This window comes from Parambassis ranga, chromosome 20, assembly GCF_900634625.1.
Source record: "Parambassis ranga chromosome 20, fParRan2.1, whole genome shotgun sequence".
Lineage (NCBI taxonomy): Eukaryota > Metazoa > Chordata > Actinopteri > Ambassidae > Parambassis > Parambassis ranga.
This window is the reverse complement of record NC_041040.1, coordinates 6,467,886-6,485,357: the sequence shown is the minus strand read 5'-3', so window position 1 is coordinate 6,485,357 and position 17,472 is coordinate 6,467,886. Positions and strand designations below refer to the sequence as shown.

Below are 17,472 nucleotides of genomic sequence, written 5' to 3'. Positions count from 1 at the left end.
ACTTGTAGCATGTTTTGTATCATCATCAGCTCCCCCACCTCCATTTGTGGACTTACATAGTCTTTTAGTCTACCTGGCCTGAAGTGGCAATCAGGGAACACTGACCTTTTGGCCTCCATCCTCACTGCCAGGACTTCACCCAATTTACTTTACTACCACAAAGACACACGTTACAGCCACCACTCTTTATGCTTTCTTTTTTCTCCTTTTATTCTATTTGCGGGGTTTAACAGGTGAGGCACTGTGGCCTCTCTACGTTTAAGAGAAAAATAGTTCTCTACTGTGCAGCCTTTTCACTGGGAAGTTTTACAACTTTGGTTCCCAAGTGAATAAACTGCAACTGATCAAAGGCACTTTTATTTTGGCTGTATCACTAGGAGGGGTTAGGAGGAAACAGGTGTGACCATTTCTGGAAAAGAAAAAGAAAAAGTTTTGGGGTTGTTTTAACACTTCTAATATAAGGTCTGTGGCTTTACTGCTAAAAGCGATAGAGGGTGAGAAAGACCAGTGAAATCACCAAAGGCGATGCTGGTGCAGAGGCAGCTGGATGGTCAGAACATTCTTGTAAATACGGTAGGGGTAAAAATGTGTCAGTTATGTAACTGATCCTATGAGGCGAGGCAGAGGCAGCTCTAAACCAGACCGAAGAACAGACAGCAGGTTGTAGTATAGAAACTTCAAAAAGTTTCTTTTTCATAGTCTAAAAAAAAACGAAAGTAAAATAAAATAAAGTCACTCAAGTGCAAAGACTGCACATCTGTTCTCGTTAAATTTTATGTAATAAAGTGAAGAACACCAAGGCATGCTGAACAGTACAATTAAAGTAAAACACAACATACATTGGCCCTCGACTCATTAGAAACACACAAGCGATGTTGAGGAAGCAAAATTTCAAGATGTCATGTTCAACGGGGAAGTAATACGTATAGTATCCTTTACAAATCTGGCAGTTTTTCTATAAATTAGTTTGTGGGAAGAAAGCAGCATGGCATGAATTTTCTACAAAGCAAGAAATGAACTTTGAAGTTAAGGCCCTTAATCCTGCTCTATTGATTTAGAGGAGCTTGCTCACGCTGAGAAACACTGAGAGTTGGAGTACAGCAAGGACTACATAATGCAGAGTCTCTCTCTCTCTCTCTCTCACACACACATACATACATACATTCACCAGAGTAAATTCAGATCAGTGCCAGTTTTGCAATGAAGCAAAGCTGCACTGCATGCTAATTATTAGAGCTAATCACGTGTTCAAAACGTACAAGTATACACAAAATAAATTTGCTGGATCAGGCCCCAGAACTCTAAAGATAAAGAGTAAGAAACACACAGTGACAGCTCAAGCCTCATCACGGTGTCAAATGTGAAATTCTCATGTCTCCCTCCAGTAGTTGTTTATGCTGCAGCTCTTCAGGGTAAGAAGACAGAAGTGTCTTAAATAAGGTGTGAAAGCCACAGGCTAAAGTATCCATCTAAACAGGTTAAGTCAGCTTTTATGAGCCCATCAAGCTGCTTTTATGAGATACCAGCTAGCTTGACACTAAGAAGCCAGGAGAGAAGTGAGCTGAGGGTACACTATGTGACTTTGGCTTGCTGTGTAGTCTCTTTTATGGACCCTGACACTAAAATATTTTGTCTAAGTATAGATTGGCGCCATGAAATATGAAATTGCTTGCTGCGTTTTGCATTAGGAGGCCTCAAATAAGCAGCCAGTGAGGTTGATTTGTGTTGCAGCACCTTTGCAGGTTTTTTCGGTTGTGGAGTGCCACTTCAAGACCTCCAGAGGGTTGGAGAATTTGGAAGAAGTGCCGGCTAAACTTTCATCAGACAAGACGGAGCCGAGCTGATCATAAGACGAATCCATCAAGCCAAGTGGGGCTGTATCAACAGCAAGTGTTAAATAGAAACCGAGTATAAAATTAAACACTGCAAGTATGCAGTGTGCAGAAGAAAAAAAAAGCAGAGCTGCTTGTTGCCTATGTTTTTTAAGAACAGAAACTTCCTCCCTCCAACCTGCTGAGCCAGGTCCAACTGACCTCATCACAGCTGTGTGACCCCCACAACCTCTGTTAAACTCCATCTTCCCACTTGACTTACTTCTTAACTCTGGATTTTCTGACTGCCTTGTCCTTCAGCTGCTCTCGTGAGCTGGAATGGCCGGAGGCAGCTTATTAGAGAGGCATGAGTGTACTGTGTTCTCTGCACAGTAGCAGGAAAACAGACAGCGGAGTGATGCACTTCAATAACAGATTTTTGAGTTGGAAATGTGACAGAAAATTATTCACATGAGATTGTTGGTGACAACAGCTGCAATGAAATTTAATCCAATTTCCAGTTTGCTGCTGTATTGACCTCCAGAAAGATTCATGTCTGAGGCAGTAATTGTAAGTATATGATGTATAAAAACAATATGTTTTTTGATTATTATCCCATACCTCAGTAATGTTTTGCATTTCCTTTCCTGCAGGCAAACGTTGCAGTTTGATGCTAATATCCTGTATTTCCTCAACGGTGATGGGGCCATTATTTATCTTAAGACCAGAAGACAACATGCCTGTTTATATTTATGTCTAGATCCTTCAGTGCAATCAGCACGTTTGGTTATATTTGACACTTCCTGTAACCGTTTTACTGACAGAAATTCTTCACAAAGCTTTTATTTTGAAACACTTGGTAAAATACTATATTGAATCAGAATAAATTACTCAGATGCCACTATTATTTCATGATGTATTATATATATATATATATATATATATATATATATATATATATATATATATATATATATATATATATAAATACATCGGTCTGGCCTTTAATGCAAATGTATGCAAACCTATCAGCATGTGAAGGAGCAGATGAATCCACTCCAGATGCAGATATTCACATGCAGCTGAACCTCTCTTACTCGTTTGCTATTCTAGCACTTTGCCAAAGTGACACACAAGCATACACTCGCTACCTATAATGAAAGGCTAATATTGGATTTCAAATGGGCCCTAGCAGCAGTGGTTCATCAACCCCTATATTACATATGCATTCAGAAATGTGTCGTTTGACATCTGCTGCATCATTTTCAGAGAGACTGGTTAGGAGGATTTGCTTCTGCACTGTGATTCTCCTGGTCACATGTACATCCTTTTATTTTTTTCAAATCCACTTTTAGTGACTAACCAGCAGAGCAGATATCCTGCCTTTTATTAGGGCACAGAGGTCTCACAGGTCCATTCCAGGAAGCTTATACCTGTAAAGAATCTCATTTACTTCTGCACAACACCACACTGTGCCCAACGCAGACAATTGCTCCCTTTCCAAATGTCAGTGCTGTGCCGCTCGGCGGGTGAGCCATGAGCCAACGGTAAATAATTCACACCAGCCCCGCGTAGCTTTCCATCGCTGTCCCATACACAAGCAACCCACAAGTCTTCTTTACCACTACTACCCCCTGCTCTGCCACTACTTCCTCTATACATAATTAATGAGGGTGGCGCGGTGGGATGCCCGTCAGTCAGAGCCCGGCTAGAGCCAGAACCACTTTAAACAATAACAATATTGATAGTGAGTGTAATAAAGCAGAATTAAAAAGATGGATTCCAAAGACTTTTTTTTCGTGGAGCAGCTGGTCCCAGCTTTAAGTGGTGAGGAGGGGGGTGGAAAGGGGCGGGGGCTGCTGGGTGATGGTAGTTCTGGGGAATGGATGGAAGAGCATGAAGAAAAGGGGAAGGGCGGGTATAGGGTAAATGGGGAGCTTGAACCCCTTCCCCCCTCCTTCTCTGTCCTATCCCTTGGTGTCCTGCTGTACTACGGTTGCCTCCATTACTGGATTAAGATTCAGAGTCCTCACTGTAGATCAAGAATGGTAAGGAAAAGCGGGGGAGGTCAGGGGGTCGTGACCTTTAGTAATGGCTACGCAGACGGACGATGAAAAGAGAGGAAAAAAAAACATGGCTGGCAGCATAATTTCAATTAGGGCTATCAATATTGTGTAATAATCAATGTGAAGGTCAAGAGGTTGGCATATACTGACAGATGGGTAGACAAAAAGAAGGAAAATGATTGGATAACGACACTGGAAGATGATTTGTCACTTATCAAACACGAGGGACCAAAAGCACCAATAACAAAACAGAATCTACAACTCTGTAGCATGAAGTCAAGGAGCAGAAGAATAAGAAGATATCCCCCCATCATTGCTATCTCCCATCAGCCTCCAGGAGCCTTACATATGTTAATGCCCCTTCAACTTGTGACCCTCACATTCATGACATCATTATCAACCTAGCTAGACATAATGTTGGCCTGTCACCGTCATGATCTATGGCCACAGTGCCTCACTTGCCTTAATGAAGCTGTAACGCTGCCTTAAACTGCTGAAGCCAGGACGAACCCTGGCATTGCTGTTCCTCTGCTTAATGTGGGCACACATCCATCATCTTCTATCAGCCATCAATCAATCAAAGCCTGGGTGACAGCTGGGTGCCCCCCCCGCTCTCCAAACCCGGTCGTACACCGTACAGACACGTACAAAAAAAAAAAAAAAAAAACCTCATTGGCTGTGATTATAATCTCAATTATCATCATGACCGCGGGCCACCACTTCCCCTGTGACCGACATGCTAATCAGGAGCACTGGCAGTCAATAATCAAGGCATGGAAAAGGCCATCGGGTGCAGAATTGGTCAAGTATAATTATATCATTTAATGTCAATCAGAACTACAAGAAAATTGCCACCTTTTAAATAAAATTAAGTCAAAAGGAAATGGGAAAAATACAGTGAAGAGTACAGTGTGCATTCTGAAAGCTCACCATGTGACACAGCATTGAGGTAAAAGATGATCTTGAGGTGTCTTTGTCCTCTCTAGAGATTTAGAGGGCCATAACTGTCCATGTTCAGCGCAACAGAAAGCTCTGAGGTCACGGTTGTGACAAGCTTTTAGTCTTCAAGACAGCAGCCATGGCAAGGTTCCAGAGGCACACATTCTCATGCACACCACCAACACCACCCCTACATTCACGCAGACTAAAGCGAGCCTCGGAGGTCATTTCTTTAAGCTAACATCGGTCCTGTCCTGTTGTTTCTTCAAACCAGTGTAACCTAAGATGGGCTTTGGGCTTAAGTGAGCACAAAGAGAACTGATAACGTTTCTGCACGCCTTTCAACAGAGAGCTAATAAGGATGACATCCTTACCGTCATGAAGCCAATCTGTTAACATTTCACACAAATAACTTGGGTGTTTTGTCTCTTTCTCTCTCTCTGTCTGTCTTTCTCTGCAGGTGACTTTTGGACTTCCCCCGAATATGAGCTGTTATCACAAGGCAGATCACTGTGTAATCTCCACTAATCCTCAAGACTAAACTGCTTCTGAGTCAGGAAAAACAGAGCAGTGAGGAGAGAGCAGGGACGGGGAGGCAAAAAGACACAAAATGTGTACAGAAGCAGAGTCCTCAATAACAGAACTCTGTCTAATTAACTTCCTCTGACATTCTCCTGTCTGCTATTTCGGCAGGTACAGAGGGAAAAATCACAAGCATGGGAAGAACTTAGAATAGATGTTGCAGGAATAAGAAAAGAGATGAGTAATCCTCATAAAAATCCTCTCTTTGGCACATCTTATATGAAGTCCCTCCTTTTGGCAGCATGTTCATGGACAATACCCCATATAAAGACCCACATTTTAAATGTGACACAGCAAAGCACTCAGCCAAACTACTAATGCGCCTTGTAATGTCCGAGAGAATTATTCAGGCCTGGTTAGGTGGCTCACTTTGGCGCCGGGGGTTTAGACTGCACTTTAACTGCAGGAAGCTGAGAGGCACTGATGACAAAACACTGTCACCTTCAGGTGGTTAAAGGAATGGGTGTCAGGGAAGACACTCGTGATGGTACTCCCACAGTTCCAGACAAGCCGCAGGGGGGATTAGCGCTGATAAAAAGAACCAAGCGGTCATGGGTTCGCCCACAGATGGCGACCGCGGTGGCTGATGTGTGAATGAATGCACCAGTGAGTCAAAACTAAATTAAGATACTGTCACTGCACACACACACACACACACACAAGCATACGTGCACACCCACATACACAAAATGCTCATTATCTCCAACCCCTATATAGGAGGGGTTGAGGGGGCATGGGAACAAAAGCATTAAGTAGGAGTGAGCCCTTTAATTATAGGCCAATGTTTGCCGAACTCTCAATGGACCTCAGAACAATAGAGGTCTTTGGTAATGCTCAACCTGCTGAGTTAACACATATCCCCCAGGTATGACACACACCCATACACAAAGGCAATGGTCCTACCATGGAAATGAAGCAATAATTGCTCCGTCGGTAACTGGGAGCAGCGTGGCGACTACAAGTGGAGGCAGAAATATCTGAAACACATTTAATTAGCTTTCACCTTTAGTCAAAGTGACACTTTATATCCAATTATTTACTATAATACTTATCATTTCATTTAAAGCTGCAATGGGTAGAATACATACCTGAAGACATAATTAGCAGTTTCATTTTTTAATGGGAAAATTGGTTTATTTTACATCTCTGTTCCTTTTTATGGGTCCCTGGGTGATCTCTTGTAAATTGCTAAATACCAAAACCACCTCAAAGAAGCCAGATCCATTAAAAAAAGAATCCCCAGCAGCTGTATGTGTTGTACTAAAATGCAGTTAGCAGCTTAAAGGATAATAAAGAGGTGATACTAAATGAGTAAATTGGCTCTTATAGCTCATGAGTGTGGTGAGGTGTCTTCTTATGTGGCTCCTTGTAGTGAGTGTGTGAAAGAGGAGACCTATAAATAACTTGAGTAGTGCTGGTGACCATATGACCATATGAAAAGTGACAGCTTCCCCTGTCAGTGCTTTTGACAGGCTTAAGGAGAACTGCACATGGCTTGCAAATTGGATTGGAGCTCTGGTGGCTTTGTGAAAAAAAAAAAGAGATGAATCCTTGCCTGCAACTGCCAAATTCAAAGTCAGCAATAGGTAATAGTTTCTATTTCATGTTTTAAAGTCAGTCCTGAGGAACGGGAGGCTGGCCGGGAGCTGATAAATCATCATTGGTGCAGATTAAAGACCATTATCACCTTTAAAAATACTGAGCCTTAAAGCAACGGCAAGGTGATCTTCTGAAGAAGAACAAAAGAGCGGGCTTTTGAAACTTCTGACAGCCCGACAGTGTCTGAAGGACACCATCAACTCAATCAGAACTTAAAAAGAATGTCTCCAGCAAGACATAGATGGAGCCTGTCTCTCAGCAGTAACACCTAACCTCCCTGGAGACCGTCAGCCATCCACACCCAGTGCTAATCCATCATCATCAACAGATGAGCAAATCAGCTCAACATGGCGATATCTACGCCTTTGTCACAATCTGATCAGAAAACCAAGGCGTTCCTGAAAATAGATTTAACGGGCTTCAGAGGCCGTTAATATGGCAAAGCTTAACTCGTGCCGTGCACCGGGATCTTGTAAAGATTAATGAGAGGGGAGAAAAGAGAGAGAAAGTAGATTGATGTGTAAACGAGAGGCAGCGACTTCAATGAGCAAAAGCAGCTGCTAGCAGTAAATAGTGGCTGCCAACTGGCTGCTGTTCACAGAATGCCAATCTCCAAAGCAGGGTGCGGCGGTGGTGGCGGCGGTGCCAAAAACGGAACCAAAAGAAAAATTAATTTAGCTTTTTAAAAAGTCGTCTTAACTCGGATAACATGTGCGCTGTTTCAGATCTGAGATCGGAACATTTTACAGGCAGGCTATCTGCAACCAGGAAGGTATTGGTTTTACCACTGAGCTGGAACCCTGTCCAATCAAATAAAACAACTCGTCATCGGCAGATTTACATTGACGGATGATCAAATGTCAGCGTTTACTTAGGAATCAATGGGAAAATCCTTAAAATTCAATCACATGCTATAAAGATAAGCCATATAACTGTACACAGATTTATGTCATTCCTCTACTGCTGCTTCAGTATATGCATGTTTATGTGCTTATGTGTGTGGGGCCCACCCTGAAATGGCCTCATGAAAGACAGATCAGGTTTTTCCGTTCTACAAATATTTCTTCAGGCGGTTTTGAAACCTTTGAGATTTCATTTGTGGCAGGTTATGATGCTTTTCCTTAGCATAAATCCACATTTGCACAAAACCATTACAATATTCCCCAAGTGTGTGATTTTCCAACTTATGTACCATGAATTGGCTGTTGCTCCAGTAAGTCCAATATTCTCCACTGCCCAGGTTATGGCAGGCTTGCACGACAAGTGCTAATGGCTTGAAATGGTGATGTCTCTACAGGCACTTTCAGATTAATTTCCTGTGTTGAATGGGAATAGATACACGAGACAGGCCCACTCCAAGACACGTCAGGTCTCTGTGTCTAGGATGTAAGTGGGCCAAGATTATGTGACAGTGTTGGGAGTAATGAGAGCTCGCCACATGCTCTGGTCGCTGTGCCCCTTCAAGAGGAAAATCTCCGATAATGAACTCTAGACCTTTACTCTGCTCCTCAGCAGCCCAGACAGGCAGAATGAGAGAGATCATCAGCATCACAGACACCACATAGCTCCTGCTATTTCCTGTCACAGTAACACAATCACATGTGGGGACAGAAACACAAAACCAACTACCTAATACGCTCAATCCCATAGTGTGTTATGTAAGATCGCCTGTTGCATCCAGCAACAGACAAGCCATTGATCCAGGAATGAATACTGATTGTACCAAAGGTAGATGTGTAGTGTAGTGGTGTAGACCTCTCTCTCTCTCTATGTAAATATATATATATATATATATATATATATATGTTCTATTGTTGCAGAAATTGCAGAAAGAAACTGCTGTTAAAGGTATTTATTTTATTTTTTTATCTTGACAAGCACAACACATTTACATTAATTAAAAAATCAATTTAAAAGCTTTTCAATATGTCTTGCTGATAAAAGGCAATTCAGTCCAAATGTGGCCCATGGGCCGCACATTGGCCAGCCCTGCTCATGTCTGTCATCAGAATATTTGCAATTAAATTAACTCCATCTGTTTTATATGGAAGTGTGTATTTTGCCTTACTTTGTTCAGCTAACCACGTAGCTTTGTGTCCGATGAATGAGAGTAGCATTGACTTCCCATTCCAGCAACAAACACATAATGTGTATCATTAAATGTCAGACTATTCCTTCAACATCAGGCCTGCCATGCATCTCTGGGTTACATTACATTACATTCATCAGGCACCGTCTTACTAATCCTAAAGCATTCAATTTAGGGACACACAGGAAAAAACACACTAACACACACACATCGTTTGCTTTCACATGGGCATCTCATCGATCACAGCTTATAACGTCTAAGATGGACAGCTGCTGTTGAGAGCCAGAGGTCCCTGCTATTACAGAGCCATCTCATCCATTTACCTGCAGATCAATGGGACAGTTACTGAAATGGCCCCTTAGAGCGTCCAAGCCCAGACGCTTTAACAGCGTCAGCCGTGCACGCATCTCCTCTCCTGCTCACCTGAGCCACTCTCAGTCTTATCAGGGCCGTCCTCACTCACCATGGCTGTTTGTTTGGGAGATGGACTCTTTAAGATAAGACGGGGACCAGGACCGGTGAGTAGTATGAAAGTTTGAAGGCGCCTGGAGGAGCAGGACACTGGTGCTTTTTACAGTGCCACTCAGATTAATGGATAGCGGTGGAACAAAGTCGCTTTATGAATTGGTAATAATTCTGCGAGGACACTGCCAGTAGAAAGTTCTTTTGAAAAAAGGTATGAGAAAAAGAAGTGAAAAAAAGTGACTCCTATCCTCATTTGGTCATGAAAGTGAGGCATGACTGCAGCCCGGTAGGGGGATTAACAACTCATCATTAAAAATGATGAGGACTCTCACTCTCAAAGTCACCACTGGCTGAGCAACCAATGCATGCAGGGAGGTCACAGGACAATATTGTTTTTCTATAGGCCTTTTCTCACGCCGCTGTGCATATGCATATCCACACACACACACCCTGACATTCTTTTCAGGATGGACTGACCACTGAAAGGCCTCCAAAGAGAAGGAATCAAATAAAGCCGTCAGTGGATGGAGATTAAAAGGAGCGCTACACAGTAAAGGAATCTGATTTATGAAGCTCAGGCCAGGCTGACACAGGGATTTTGGTGCCATGGTAACCCAGTGAACGGTAAGGTCGAAGGGGCGTAGAATAAAGAGCAGCGAAAAGAAAGGAGACTTTTAGCTCTCAATGTTCACATCTTTTCATCAGGTCTTGAGTCTTTTACCAGGCTAACGCATAAAGGTAGAGTTTCAATACAGAGGTCAAAGTCCTCTTCATAAATTACCCGGGCCTTCCTCATTGTTTCCATTCACACAACAACACAACTGTTTGAATAAGACAGGGATTTAAAACAAGTTCATAATTTTAACTTTAAGTAGTTAGTTTTAGTAGAAGTGTCTCATTTTTTGTTTCCTCATTCTGCATCTTTCCATGTCTCTATGCTTCTTCCCTTTATTGTCAGTCCACCGCTGTGCAGCCAGTCATTCAGCCAGCCAGCCTGTGTGGCAGTTCTGAGACCCACCGTGGTTAAGCGCTGCCTCAGTGTGTTGTTGTGTTTTGTCTGTGGGAGCTGTCCTGTGCCATGCTGCTGTGTCCGGGGCCAAGGCCCTTTTCCTATTGTCTGCTGCCATATGGAAGCCAGCACCAACATGGAGATAAGCCTGTCCTCATGCTGTTCCCTGACCTTCTCAGGCACCCAGCTGGCACTAAATGCAGAAATAATTATTATCCAAATTACCCGGGCCAGCTCTCAGTCTCCTCTTAGTGCATGGAGGTGAAGGTCGATGGGGAGGGGGGTGTTCAAAGAAGTGCTGGGGGAGACAGCGTGGAAGGGGACCCCACACAAAAGAGGACCACTCAGGGGCTGGCCTCATGCAGGCTTAAACACTGTATATTAGCTTGTTTATTTCTATAGAGAGCTCATGTCTATTAATCTGGCTCATCAGTGAGTATTGTGTTGCTGACAAGTTCATGTTGGAGCTGTGTTGTTGCACAAGTGGGTTAAAATAAAATTAAAGAAATATAACATATAATATATTATATATATATTATATATTATTATATTATATAATATAATATGCAGTGACATCTGGTTGTGGAATGGTAATAGAAGGGGATGGCTCCTGAATAATTGCTGGCATAATGCATAATTATTCAAGTGGATAAAAAAAGTATAAAGTATATAAAAGTAATAAAATGATTAAATAAATCTGTTAAATTAAAATGTCTCCATGTAACTATTGTGTTTCACTATCCAGCCTTAAATCATTAACTGAACGATCTTTAAATAAAGTACCTCAGATATTTTATTATAGTTTTTAAAACAATTTTTTAGATTTCAGAATAGAGAGCGATCAAATGCAGTGCCATTAAATATAAGTGCCTTGTATTTTAGGGCATTAGGACTACTTAAATAATTGTAGGAGCAGACCAGTTTGGGGTCCAAGTCCAAGCTTTCACCAAACCTTTGATTTTTATCGGTCTCACCCAACCCTAAAAAAATGTTGCCATTTTGTGAGCCTTTATTTTAACACTATTCTGTTGGATGCTGTGTGGTGCAAAACACATTTTTGTGTGTGACAATGCTGCACATATAGATGAACAAAGTATGAATTTACCCCAAGAACACAGACAAACAGCCAAAAAAATCCTCTTAAGCTGGTGACAGGTACAAAGATGACATGAAGTTTTCTTTGATCCTTCTCTACATAACTCATCTCAGTTGGACACCATTTGGTTGGAACAGGTGCATCGTTTGATGAAAAAAAGGGGCCTTTTGCAATGTGACTTCAAGTTCCATAAATAAACAGCACTGAAAGGGAAGTACTGAAATTGCAACAGAGGTTCAGTTCAATAAAGTTGGCACCAGCTTTTAAAATCTAAAACCTTCACCTCTTCACCTTCTTCTAATCAGTTCCCGGTGCACACTTGAATCTCGGGGTCTGAGTGAGAATGCGCCACAGATGTTCCAGCACCTCCAAACTGCTGGGGCACCTGTGTCATAAACCCTGACAGATGGATGGCTAGATGAGAAGACAAGTGCAAAGCTTCAAAGCCAAGACGGCAAGAGGGGGCAAGACTTAGGACTGTGACAATGTCTTTGAAGCCCACACCTTACTCCGGTGGAATCAGAGAGGGACAGGAAGAAGCAGCACGCAGTGTGTGATGACAGAAAAATACAATAAACACACTGAATGTTTTGCTCACTTACAACCATCAATATGTGAAGCAGCCACATTAGCTTTCAGATCTGTAACAAAAGCTAGCATACAATAACAGCTGAAGAAAATAGCAGGCGAAACATACAATAAAACCACAGAAGACGTCATTAGTGCCATAACTGCCTGCACCATCCGCTCATCTTATCTCTGCACTTTTATTGCTTTCTTCCCCCCGTGGTGGTGAGACGCTAAAGCTGCTGGGGATGTTGCTGATTCTTCCCTGATGATTTTTATCCTCACTGAATGTCACGGGAGCTTTGGGTGCTCAGATCACTTTAGAAAGCTGTATTTCACTGTCGTTTTGCTTCAGGGCTCAAGGTCCAAAGAATGAAAGGGAAGAGAGATGGGGGTAAGGTTGTCATATCCATGCCAGGAGAAATGATCTCACTTATCTTCTCTAGATCTTGCTAACGTTTCCACCAGACAGTGATAATGAGGTAAATGCCATGATTGGAGGAAAAATGTGAGGAAGGATTATTACATGGCTCTGTGGACCGACGAACATATCACGTCTTTATCGACTTTGGCCTGTCAGAGATTGCGCTCTCTTTGATACGTAACAAAGCATTTCCACTTCCTATACTTTACAGCCCTGAGGTGTTTCTTGTGCTGAAAGTGGAGCAAATTGCAGCCTCACACATTGTGAGAAATCACTTTCTGACTTGTAATATAAAGCGAACGACCAAAAAGAAAAAGAGAACAATGCACAGCTTGGTGGGGTAAAAAAGCTACGGAGGGTGGATTTGAAGAGATTAGCTTGCCAGCACTTACATGTAAAATCTGGCCTCGCTTCACTCCATCACATAGAAAATGTTAAGAAGCGAAGAAGGGAGCAGCGATGTTGATTAGAACGGGGTTGGGGATTAGGTCTGAGCGAAGGCGCTTTGAGTTATTTAAATCTGCCCCCTTCGTTAAGGTACAAAGCCCCCTCAGGGAAGGTGCATCATGACTTACTCCAAGCGAATGAATAAAAAAGCAGGAGGAGATAAGCGCCACAGTGTTCATTAGCTCAGAGCTGTTCAGGTAATAGCATGAGAACAAAGAGCAATGAATTGCATTGTCCTGTGTCGACAGGTGTGGAAGCTAAAGCAGAGGCTCCATCCAAGCAGGGAAGCTGACGGAGTCCACTTTTAATTAGGGGCATCACTGTAAGAGGTCACTCTTTAATGAAGAGGTGGCAAAGTGGGGAGGGTCTGTGATGACTGCGGCTCAATGTCACCTTGGAAGAAAAAAGTACAAAATGTGGCACGTCATTTTTTCTATTAAAGAGTTTTAAAAGGGAAGGCCTGTAGGTTTTCATGTACTCCCACCCTTAGCCAACACACACTGGCACTTTCTTGTCTCGTCTCCTTGCTGAGACTGTGATCTTTTCTGTGTGTGTGTGTTGGTGTCAGTAAAAGACAGAGTAGCATTGCTGCAGGAGACGATGGGAACACTGACCTTCTCTTCTGCCATTACATCCCCCACAAAAGATGAAAATGGCTCCTGTGTTTCTGATAGCCACTGTCTCATCAGTATATCTAGGGAGGATGGACTATGTGTGTGTGTGTGTGTGCATGTGAAGAGAGAAATGTGAGACAGAAAGAGAGAGAGAGAGGCGATGACTTGGTCTCTCAGCAGGGGGACAGAACCATCAAAGAGAATCCCAAACCCACTCATCTCGCTTTGCTGACGAGACGCTGCGCTCGCACTCGCTAACACTCAGAAATCTGTGTGTGGCTATACACTGTGTGCGTGAACACTCTGAAATCCATCGCACAAAAATTACTTCTCAGAGTGTGTGACCTCCATCTGTCGGGTGCTGCTGGTGCCATATTTGTTTTTGTTTCATCTGCTAAGAATCAAAGAGTGTAATCCTGCTGAAATGGGCAGCATCACAGAACATCTTACAAGCGGAAATGTGTGTATGTGAAAGAGTTTATGGGAGTTGTGTCACAGGAAGAACATCCAGGACCTGACATAACCCCCACCAGCTGGCTGGCCCACTTTCTGTCCGCTGATACACACCAACACGCAGTCATTCTTACACAGTCTTTGTAGCAGACAGTGCCCCAGTCTGTCCTCACTTCATAAAGACTCTGCTATGAGCGTATGTCCAATGTGGGGTTCTGCCTTCAGGGGATGTATGTACAAGTAGTTGAAATGGAGTTCATAATGCTCTCTTTTTCTGATTGTGTCTACTAGATTATGCCCTGGAGAGACCGAAGGCAATCTGTGCTCAAAACATCAACTCTTGCCAGCAGCACTTTTTGATCTTTATACAAAGGCCAGCTGCAGTTAAGAAGCTGAGTGTTTGTATCAGAGTTACACCAGAATAAACAGCATCACCCCAATAATGAGCCATTAAAGGTGGGGTGTCACAGGTGCATTTTGGTTCATTTTATGTTTTGTAATGTGAAAAACTAAACTGAGGATTCAGCTGCAATTAAACAGAATGAATGTGATAACAGGGTAGAGGGGCCCAGGAGAGAACTTTTTCAATGTGTTCCTCCTTCAAGTGTTTCAAATGAATATGCAGAAAGCTGAGCAGGAATACGGAGGATAAACAGTCAGACAGAACACTTGTCAGGATTGGCAGATGGGAAAAGGGGGCCGCTGGGGCTCATGAGTTTAATGAGGTGAAATTTATGGCTCCTTTCTGTATATTTAAACCTTTTATATAGTTATATATAATAATTCTTGTTTTACTTTCACTCTTTTTTAACATTGTGCGTTTAAATATTCATTCATTGTGTATTTCTTTTGAGTTGTTTTAACACCTGACATAATTTACTTGCTGAGAATAACAATGTAACAGTAACAGCTTTTTCCTTCCAGGATGTGTGTCTTGTTTTTTTTTTCACAGGTCATTCAATACTGAGTGACTTTAGTACCGGTCAGTGTTCTTTATATTTGTAGTTTAGAAAATGTTGTTTACATGTGAGTAAAACTGGATATTCACATGTTTATTAAAAAAAATGTCGAATGACTGAGAAAAGAATGTGAATTTATTGAAACCTCGTATGAGTTATCCAGACGTGGTTTGAGTGACAGTGACGGTGGTGGTGGTGCAGGGTGGATGAGCTGACATATGGAGGGCTCAGGGCAGGTGAAGTACTCCAACTCTGATTTAAAGCAATGTGAACTTTCTGTGCCAAAAATGTCAAGCCATAACACACACACACACACACACCTATATCATGTGAGTATGACAGTTCACTGGTCCTGACAGTGTGAAGATGCTTAAGCAAACAGATGATTTTGATATGAATTCCCTGTCAAGTCCTGTTTAGAGTCTCAGTCTGACGGCGTGAGGAGAGCAATTTTAGACCAAACTGCAGATGTTTGCACAGCCAGCATTAAAATGTATGAGTTGTATGAAAAACACTAATTTCCATGAGGCCTTCCTTACTTGTGTGTTTACCGTCACTCTGCTACCTACATATGTGCCACTGAAGCTACACACACAGCATGGTTTCTTCCATTTAGCGGCTACAATTGGGAGTCTTTAGCTGATTGCTCTGATTGATCTCACAGGGCGGTAAAGACTCGGCCCACCATTGACTCCACTGCACATGGGAAGGACTGTGCGGCACTGGTGGAAATAAATCATGTGTTAAAATTATATTCTGATGCGAGGCCTTGAGTGCATATTGATTCGTAATTATTTGTACTAACAGTGGCGAGGGAGGGACAATGCCATCCATTACTGTGTGAAAATAGGCAGGGGGGGATCAATGCGAGCGGAATAAGGATTGTGGTGAAAAGCACGGTGGCCATTCCTCTGTCAAAGGCGATCATTAGCCCGAGCTGAAGGGAGAGAGCTTTCCGCCATGACCAAAGCTTGCCTTTACAAAGCTGACTGTAAATTACATTCCATTCACAGAGGAAAAAAAAAAAAACGACCTCACTGCTCTTGTGGTGGCAGCCATGTAATAACAGTGTCTCTGGACCAAGGGGCAATCATCCATTGCTTTCTGCCCTTTACTCTTTTGTCTGTCCTTTTCTTTGCCACTAATATCTTGTCACTTTGAGTGTGATGTCAGCTCAAAAGAATGGCCATAATGACACTATGATGTGAACTACTGACTGTAAGTGTATAAAAATGAGGTGACGTCAAGCGTCAAGCTTAGGGTTGCGATGTCAAAGTAGACATCTGACACGGCAGCCATGTATTTTACATCAGCAAAAGAGATGACTTCACTTCTACTCAATTTACATCTTTATGAAAACATTTACACACAAAGAACAAGCTGCACAATGACCCGCACAGGCAGATGAAGCTAATTAAAAACAGAAGGTGGAAAACCAGCAAAACAACCAAGAAAAACCACCTCAGTTAGAAAATAAGAGAACAAATGTAAGCTATCTAAACGCATTAACCTGAGCCTACGGGGCCAGAGAATATAAACCTGCTTAGCTAGCCGCCATGTCCACATTCACCCACACATACACACACACACATGCAGCAAAGAAAGAAAGGCAATCTCATCCTCCCATTATGATTTGATAGCTCAAATTGTAGCAATGATTCAAGTGTGGTCCTGTGGGTTTTGTGGATGAGGCCAGAGCCTGTTATTTCACCACCGGGCACCAGGGGATGGAAAAAGATGCTATTGCAGCTGACGAAATGACCAGTAAATCACAGGCTATGAAGCCACTCTGTACTGTGAAAGAGCGTGCACCTTCTGCTTGATGTGTCAGGTGTGTGTGGAAATTGTATGGATATACAGTGTGTGTGTGTGTGTGTGTGTGTGTGTGTGTGCGGTGCCAATTGTGCGGAAACGAGGAGTGTAAATTGTGTGTGAGGAAAAATGTGCATGAAGCGTAACCAATGTTTTTTGTTCTCTCCTCTTCAGACAGTACAGGTCACAACACAATCCACACAATACACCTGCTGTGAGAACTGTATGTATCGATATATATATGTACACATGCTGTCTAATGTAATGTGGTTCAGGCAGGTCATCATGTGTATATATATATATATATATATATATATATATGATGAATTGCACATGTTAACAATGTATGAATTCTTTGAGTGTATTTGTTGAAGCCAAACCAAGACAACTTCCACAAGAGTCTCCTCACATTTCACCATTGATGTATTTTGTTTTGTGAAACAGGAAGAGTTGAGGTTAATCTCAACGTGGCTTGGCATTTGTTTCCCCTCAAGGGTGGAAGATGCTGTGGAAAGGCCATCCCTCCTGCTGCTTCACTCC

The 17,472-nt window shown here is 42.5% G+C and overlaps 1 protein-coding gene across 3 annotated transcripts in view; it reads right to left on the bottom strand.

Moving 5' to 3' along the window:
* pard3aa (par-3 family cell polarity regulator alpha, a) overlaps positions 1–17,472 on the bottom strand; it is a 296,902-nt gene that overhangs the window by 19,277 nt on the left and 260,153 nt on the right. The window lies entirely within an intron of this gene.